Below are 9,262 nucleotides of genomic sequence, written 5' to 3'. Positions count from 1 at the left end.
CATTATTATGAGCCATCTTCCACTCAGCAGCCTCCACTGACATATAGGTAGGGATAAAGTGACTAGGCAACAGGATATATAATAAACAGTAGCAGCAGCTTATGTGATGACTCAAAAGATTTAGTGCAGAAAGGGTCAATGTACTGACACCACCTGGTATATGGCAGGGATATTATGAGGTTATAGAGTTGTATAACAAGTGTACAACACCTGCATGTATATATGTTGGTAATCTGTGACTCTTGTGCAGCATCATATTCATCAACCTCACATTCACCCTCATAAAAACATGTATTGTAATAGGTAAGCTTTCATGTTTTGTGTGTGCAGGTGTAACCCTAACCCTAATATTTTGGAAATATCCTGTACAGTATGAACTGTGTGAGAATTGCGATGCTGCAGGATAACTTGACCAACTGCTTCACTGTCCTCACTTCTAGATTATTGAGGTAAGTAAGTACCTGTATAGTTAGACAAAGTGTGTTCCTATGACGTAGAGAAGCTACTTATGACCTAATCAGAAACCAGGTCTAGGTGATATGATGGATTACTTCGGCAGACCTCCCAGTGCAACATGATCTCATGAATTTGGCCCTTTTGGAGAAACTGGTTTGCCCTGGCTAGTTCATCCCTGCATTACAAATTGCTTCCTAATAATATTCCGTCATCCCATTTATGTGGATGTCAGTTATCTTGCCCACAATCCCAGAAACCTCCACTGAAATCGTCCTGAACCTGTGTGATCAATCATGGCTTAGATCCAACCCCAGTCATACCTGTCTGACAGCTTTTAAGACCCACCCTGGCCCGACTGTGTGTACAAAAAAAGCATGTGCGTGTACACTGACAGACAGGTCCCACACAACCACCATCACCCACCACCCCTCAGTTCAGCTTATCTCTATTTTCTCCTCATCAAGCTCTCAGAATTAGACGTTTTTCCACGTTTCTCCAAACGTCAAATCTCGAAGTCAAACCAAATCAAATCAAATTGTATTTGTCACAAGCTTCGTAAACAACAGGTGTAGACTAACAGTGAAATGCTTACTTACGGGCCCTTCCCAACAATGCAGAGAGAAAAAAATTAACATAAGAAATAAATACACGTGTAACAATAACATAAAATTCTGCTTTCAATCTGGAGTGAACTCTCTGCTCTACCAGCATGCCATGCTTCCCTCCACTGCAGCTTTACACCTAGCTATCCCAGCCTGACTTCATCTTCTTACTGAACGCCAGCTATCTATCTGTATCCATCCTCTGTATGTGTGTGTGTGTGTGTGTGTGTGTGTGTGTGTGTGTGTGTGTGTGTGTGTGTGTGTGTGTGTGTGTGTGTGTGTGTGAATAAAACAGTGTGAAATGTGTCCAAATGTGAGACGTTTTGCGTAAATCATGCATTGAAGTCTATGGGATATTGTTGCAAACTACTGAAACTAGTAGCCAGTAGTGTATGAAATAGTACGGTCCCACATCTTCCAGGTTTGTCGAGCATTTCATTTTTACATGGCTGCATCTCTCTTACTTGGCTGCTTATGGATTTTCCACCACAGAGCTGATGATCCATTACCATAACATATGGTAACAAACATCTTAGTGGGATTTTTTTTTTCAAACTGTGGCTACTTGTGGCTTTATCCTTCCATCATTTTCAGCGTAGCAGCAATTAGATGCATTGTGTTGCCTGCATGCTGAGAATGCAGTTAACAAAGACACATTGATGTGTGTATAGTTTTAACTATGTCTGTCTGAGGATATCAAAGCCCCAGCATTATGAAATCAAATCACATATTTGTTACCTGAAATTCATTTCAGATTATGTTGCTCACGTACTCATTCAACGATGAAACATGTTGATGTTTGCTAAACACAAGAAAGGCACAAACATGTACTTATACATCAATCAGTCCAATTTGGTTTGTCTAAAATTCTCTAAAATGTCTCTGTTTAATGTTTACAGTTTACTCTTTCAACATGATTATATAACGTATACATTTATTTTATTATAATATTCTTGTCAATCCATGTACCTATTGTACAGTATACCTTTGACCTGTAAAATAGTCCTACCTTTGCATTGCACAACCATGATTGAATCACTTTTGTTTTGTATGAACTACAGTACATACTGCATATACCACGCAGCAGGATATGTGGGTCACACTTTATTCGGATAGTCCGGATAGTCCATCTGTAGATGCTCTACAGATGGTCATACTATCAACAAACTATCTGTTTAGTAACTGCTTGCTAAGGTTACAGTTAGGGTTAGGTTTAGAATAAGGGTTAAGGTTAGGGTTAGGGCTACGGTTAGGGTAAGGGTTACATTTAGGGTTAGGATAAGGGTTAAGGTTAGGGTTAGGGCTAGGGTTAGGGTTAGTAGATAGTTAGTTGAAATGTTACTGTCTGTAAATAGTTGGTAGAGCATCTACGGATGGACTATTCAAATGAAGTGAAACCAATATCATATGTGAAACACAATAAAAACCTTTTGAACACGACCTCATGTTGAACATGGGTGTTCTTATTTCAGCAAATCAGTGTCCCAAAATTCACTAAGAGCAGTTAGTTTCACCTCCTCCTGACTGTTTCCAATATTGCAAGAACCCAACAACCCAGTACTCATTTGCATCTTGTGGTTCAACTATTTAGTTACGCAGGCTTGCTACAAATCCGAGCTGCATAGCCAGTCTAATTAAAATGCACTAGCCATGATGAAAGGAGGAAAGCCTGGGGAATCCAAACCTGTTTTTGATTCAAAGCTGAAATTTCATGTGAGACGGACAGCCGGTGATTGAAGTCTTGAGAGTCATAATTTTCAAAGTAGAACAACAACATATGTATACTGTTAACAGCAGATGCCGATTTAAAAATCTAATAAATATAACCTAGTTAGAAGAAAAAAAATGAGCTAAAAGGACAAAGAGCTTGAATTAAACATCAAACTATACTACAATTAGCTGTGCATGAGAACTTTGGGTATTATCAGGGATTCAATTTGCACAATTTAGAGTAAATTGAAATGCATGTATTTATGACAATGACTAACACAATGGTTTACTGTTTTATGCTAAGATTGCTATCCTTGAAGCAGATGCTTCATTGAGAGGAATAATTGTCAAAGTTCGCCAAGACTAACATGTTAGAGAGTGACACTGCTTTACAGTCAAGAATATTGTATTTGGATCTAAATAGCTCTGTTGTTTTTAAATCTACATTTGGTGTCTATTATCTAAAAGGACGGAGTCATTAACTAAACAATGGCTTTGGAAAATATATCCTAATATATCAGTTTTGGCATAAATCAAACCTGTTAGTCAATTTTGAAGGTGGTTGTGGTGTTGGGAAGAGAGAGAATGGGGAGGTTAGGTTATTGTTTACCAGATTAAAGTGTGTATTTTTAACCCAATAATATCCTATTCAAACAATATTTTTACCGTTGAGCCGCTTGACCTATTTCCTCTCCTGTAATATATCGTTAAAGCAGCTTCGTGAAATGACTTAATTATTCATGCTTGATTTTAAAATGAAGCGCTTTAAGAACATGGTTCAACTGGAGGTTGACACACGCAACAGTGCTCTTACAAGCACACACATTGAGGCACACTGGGACAAGGCAGCAGAGCTGTTCGAAAACACTCCACCTTCCTCCACTGGGTTCAGTGTGAGTGTGTGTAGGTCGGGGTGTGTGTGTGTACTAAGGCATTAAAGCAGGAGTGAAGATAAATACCCTGTCAGTGTCTTTAACGATTTATCTCTAACATTTCACTTGATCCTCTAAGGTTACCCTGTGGCAGGTAATTGCCTAAAAAGTTTGTTTGTTAAATTACTGAGCATTGAACACACTGTTCCAGCTTACCAAGTCTAGAGCTGTACATCAATGAACGTGCCTTCGGAAAGTATTCAGACCCCTTGACTTGTTCCCCATTTTGTTAGGTTACAGCCTTATTCTAAAATTGATTAAATCGTTTTTCCCCCCTCATCAATCTACACACAATACCCCATAATGACAAAGCAAAAAAAGGTGATTAGACATTTACAGAAGTATTCATGACTTTGTTGAAGCACCATTGGCAGCAATCACAGCGTCGAGTCTTCTTACATTTTAGTCATTTAGCAGACGCTCTTATCCAGAGCAACTTACAAGAGCAATTAGGGTTAAGTGCCTTGCTCAAGGGCACATCGACAGATTTTTCACCTAGTCGGCTCGAGGATTAGAACCAGCGACCTTTCGGTTACTGGCACGACGCTCTTAACCACTAAGCTACCTGCCGCTCTTAGGTATGACGCTACAAGCTTGGCACACCTTTATTTGGGGAGTTTTCCCACGTTCTTCTCTGTAGATCCTCTCAAGGAAAAACATCTCCACAGCCTGATGCTGCTTCACCGTAGGGATGGTGCCAGGTTTCCTCCAGACGTGACGCTTGGCATTCAGGCCAAATAGTTCAATCTTGGTTTCATCAGACCAGAGAATCTTGTTTCTCATGGTCTGAGAGTCTTTAGGTGCCCTTTGGCAAACTTTTACTGAGGAGTGGCTTCGTCTGGCCACTCTACCATAAAGGCCTGATTGGTTGAGTGCTGCAGAGATGGTTGTCCTTCTGGAACGTTCTCCCACCTCCACAGAGGAACTCTAGAGCTCTGTCAGAGTGACCATCGGGTTCTTGGTCACCTCCCTGACCAAGGCCCTTTTCCCCCGATTGCTCAGTTTGGCCGGGTGGCCAGCTCTAGGAAGAGTCTTGGTGGTTCCAAACTTCTTCCATTTAAGAATGATGGAGGCTAATGTGTTCTTGGGGACCTTCAATGCTGCAGAAAGTTTTTGGTACCCTTTCCCAGATCTGTGCCTCGACACAATCTGTCTCAGAGCTCTATGGACAATTCATAAACCGTATGGTTTGGTTTTTGCTCTGACATGCACTGTCAACTGTGGGACCTTATATAGACAGGTGTGTGCCTTTCCAAATCATGTCCAAACAATTAAATTTACCACAGGTGGACTCCAATCAAGTTGTAGAAACATCTCAAGGATGATCAATCGAAACAGGGTGCACCTGAGCTCATTTTCGAGTCTCATAGCAAAGGGTCTGAATACTTATGTAAATAAGGTATTTCTGTTTTTTATTTTCAATAAATGTGCAAAAATGTCTAAAAACCTGTTTTCGCTTTGTCATTATGTGGTATTATGTTTGGATTGATGAGGATTTTTATTAATTTAATCCATTTTAGAATAAGGCAGTAACGTAACAAAATGTGGAAAATGTCAAGGGGTCTGAATACTTTCCGAAGGCACTGTACATGTTGGTGAACTGTAGGCCTACTGTTAGTACATCGTTTTGCCTTTCTCTGAGTCTGTCAATCTGCAGAGTTGAAACATTTGTGATGGCCTTTACGTATCTTTAGGGTAAATTTACAGTAACATTTGTGTGTGTGTTTGTGTTTGTGTTTGTGTTTGTGTTTGTGTTTGTGTTTGTGTTTGTGTTTGTGTTTGTGTGTGTGTGTGTGTGTGTGTGTGTGGGTGTGTTTGTGTGTCAGTGGCGTGTATTCATGGATGCCAAGTGAAGCCAGGTTTCCCCAAATATTTGACCAATAAATAAATGAAAATTATTAAATAATTTATCTTTCGTCTCTCTCTGATTTTTTATAATTTTCGGTGAATTCGCAAGTGGCTGAATCTCACCGGAGAAATCATCTGAGCGAGGAAAACAGCGCCCCACTGTCTCAGTATGTGTAGCCCATGTATCTGATGCTGTCTGGACCAAAAGAGCATATAACATGTTGCCGCCGTAGCATTTGATTGATTGATGCCAGCAAGCATTTGGCCACCCTTGATAAAAAAAAAAATAATAATTAGCAAATCAGTGTTGAGCTGAGCTCAACTGTGGGTTGTCCTTGCGCAGCAAAACACCCCCCATAGGAGGCTAGTTTGGGTTTGGCTTAACACCAATCAAATCACTTCCTTTGCAAAATGTCATTTTCTGAAATACGTGTCTGTTTCTGGTCTCCTTGTGTTGATGTCCTGCGGTAGCAAGCTTGCTAAATATCGGCCCTTTCCTAAGCCATGAATGGAGATGGGGATTTGGACTTGTGGTTTTGACTTAATTCTCTATCCAGGACAATGATTATGACACCAATTCTGATCTAACCATAAGTGAATATGTTGTGCCACTGGCCTGAGACGATTGTAACCTAGATGTAGCCTAGTAGTCTCACATTAACTAACGTTAGCTAGCTAGCTAACTTTGCTGGTTCATTGTTGCCCATGTGAGGAAGTCAGGCTAGCAAGCATTTTAGCTAGGTAGCTTATGACAACAAAAACTAAAAGTGTAGTGTATGACAGAGCCATAGACCGTTTTGCCAAAATGAAAGAGGATGGCATTGGCTTTAAACTAGTCTAGTAGTGTGAGTCCAAAATGTTGTTTTCCTTGCGCACGCACACACACACACACACACACACACACACACACACACACACACACACACACACACACACACACACACACACACACACACACACACACACACACACACACACACACCACACATACACACATAAAAATCAGTCCCATGGACAGCCACATGATATTTAGCAACATTGAGTGGACAAAATTGTTTTGGTATCTTTAGGGGGGGGTGATATTGGTATGTAATATTTGCTTTGTGGACTTCACTGGACAGATGTTGCGCTCCGGTTTTGTGATGAAACAAACGTATGTATAGTTGAATTTATTCCACCACTGTGTGACTGTTGTCTTTTTGTTGTCACGGCCTTATTGTATATCATGGTGGTGTATGAACAAATGGGTTATTATCACAACATAGGTTGTAATATGACTTTTTTACTGGCTTGGCTTGGTGTGTGTGTGTGTCTGTGTGTGTCTGTGTGTGTCTGTGTGTGTGTGTGTGTGTGTGTGTGTGTGTGTGTGTGTGGGTGGCGTGTGTGTGCTTGTGCATGCATACGTGTGTGTACTTGTGTGCGTTCTGTGCGTGCGTGTGTAGTACTGTGTAGTCACATTCATGAGAGTATCCATTCCGTGTGCCTATTTCTGCCTCCCTGTTTGCATGTGGGCCTACTGCAGTGAGCAGTTAGGTAAGGCATCAAAGCAGCCTGTCATTTGTCCCATGGCATTGCTTTAGTCTGTGTCGACAGTGTGTCCACCCTGGGTTTGTCAGTGTCAGTTCAGACCTGACCTGTCTTGTTCAGCACATGGCACTGGCTAGAGGATGCTGATGGACATTTCCAGTGCTCCTTCTCTGTGTCCATCACCCAGCCCAGGCAGGATGGCAGGATGCATCCCTGATGCAGCTTACTTTGAGCTCCTGAAATTTGTTGACAGGTACAGAGGGTGGTCTGCAGTTCTGCCACCCTCAATTACGGGAGATCTGATCTGATTTTAACTTGAGGAGTTTAGGTTGGAGGTTTCCTGCTGTGCATAAATGCCTGATTGTGGTCAATCGATATGTTGCTAATTGACTCTGAAAATGGAAAGTAATTTGATTTTATCTCATGATGAGATTTTTAATAATAATTGTGCATAATGAAGATACGACCCAGTTAATAAAGTAGTATCATACAAATAGTATCATAAGTCATAGGTGATATTTAATTAATATCTTTCCCGTTTTTGTGTCTGTGTTTACAGTGACTCTGAATTATTTTGCATAGCTCTCTTAAAACATCTTAGATGTAAAGACTTTGAGAGTTTCTGGACTGGTTCCGACCAACACTTTTATGTACAGAACAATCTGTGAAGAGCGCACCATAAATTGCTGTGCACTCTGTAAAAGCTCTGGTTGTCCCGCTTCACATGCCACTCTCCGCACTCAGCTGAGATGCAGTATGTGAAATCTGACACCTCATTTCCATAGGGAGTGACACGTCACATTTTGTGGCCTATCCAGACAAAGTATAGATTTCCTCTTGCTGTGAACCTCGCAGCTCAGCTTGCAATACTTAATATGAAACGGGAGAGCGGTTGCCTAATCTCGCTGTGATGTTCTCAGATGGATTTAGAGCTCTCAACATGAAAATATATCAAATAATTTTGTAGAATTTAAACAACCCACTTTCTCTTGGTCACAGGGGGACGAAATCACTTTGTGCTGAAAGCTGAAGTTGTAACGTGTAAGCAGGCATTAGAATGGCATCTCTGCGTCACTCCAAAAAATCTCTGTCGTCAGTTATGTGAAATGGTTCCAATTTTGTACTATCACTAAGCATGATCATATTTATAGGTGAAATATAGTAAGTTGTTTATAATTAGATTGTTACTGAGTGTACAAAACATTAGGAACATGTTCCAAAACTCTTTCCATGACATAGACTGACCAGGTGAATCCATGTCATCTGTTAAATCCACTTCAATCAGTGCAGATGAAGGGGAGAAGACAGGTTAAATAAGGATTTTTAAGCCTTGAGACAATTGAGACATGGATTGTGTATGTGTGCCATTCAGATTGATCGGAATCCACCTATGGTAAATTCAATTGATTGGACATGATTTAGAAAGGTACACACCTGTCTATATAAGGTCCCACAGTTGACAGTGCATGTCAGAGCAAAAACCAAGCCATGATGTCGAAGGAATTGTCCGTAAAGCTCCGAGACAGGATTGTGTCAAGGCACAGATCTGGTGAAGGGTACCAAAACATTTCTGCAGCATTGAAGGTCCCCAAGAACACAGTGGTCGCCATCATTCTTAAATGGAATAAGTTTGGAACCACCAAGACTCTTCCTAGAGCTGGCCGCCCGGTCAAACTGAGCAATTGGTGGAGAAGGGACTTGGTAAGAGAGGTGACCAAGAACCCGAGCTCCAGAGTTCCTCTGTGGAGATGGGAGAACCTTCCAGAAGGACAACCATCTCAATCAGGGCTTTATGGTAGAGTGGCCAGACGGAAGCCACTGCCCAAAAGGCACCTAAAGGACTCTCAGACCATGAGAAACAAGATTCTCTGGTCTGATGAAACCAAGATTGAACTCTTTGGTCTGAATGCTAAGCGTCACGTCAGGAGGAAACCTGGCACCAGCATGGTGGTGGCAGCATCACGCTGTGGGGATGTTTTTCAGCTGCAGGGACTGGGAGACTAGTCAGGATCGAGGGAAAGATGAATGGAGCAAAGTACAGAGAGATCCTTGATGAAAACCTGCTCCAGAGCACTCAGGACCTCAGACTGGGGCAAAGGGTCACCTTCCAACAGGACAACGACCCTAAGCACACAGCCAAGACATCGAACATCTCTGGAGAGACCTGAAAATAGCTGTCCAGCAACG

This window comes from Coregonus clupeaformis, chromosome 30, assembly GCF_020615455.1.
Source record: "Coregonus clupeaformis isolate EN_2021a chromosome 30, ASM2061545v1, whole genome shotgun sequence".
Taxonomy (NCBI): domain Eukaryota; kingdom Metazoa; phylum Chordata; class Actinopteri; order Salmoniformes; family Salmonidae; genus Coregonus; species Coregonus clupeaformis.
Note: the sequence above shows the minus strand (reverse complement) of the source record.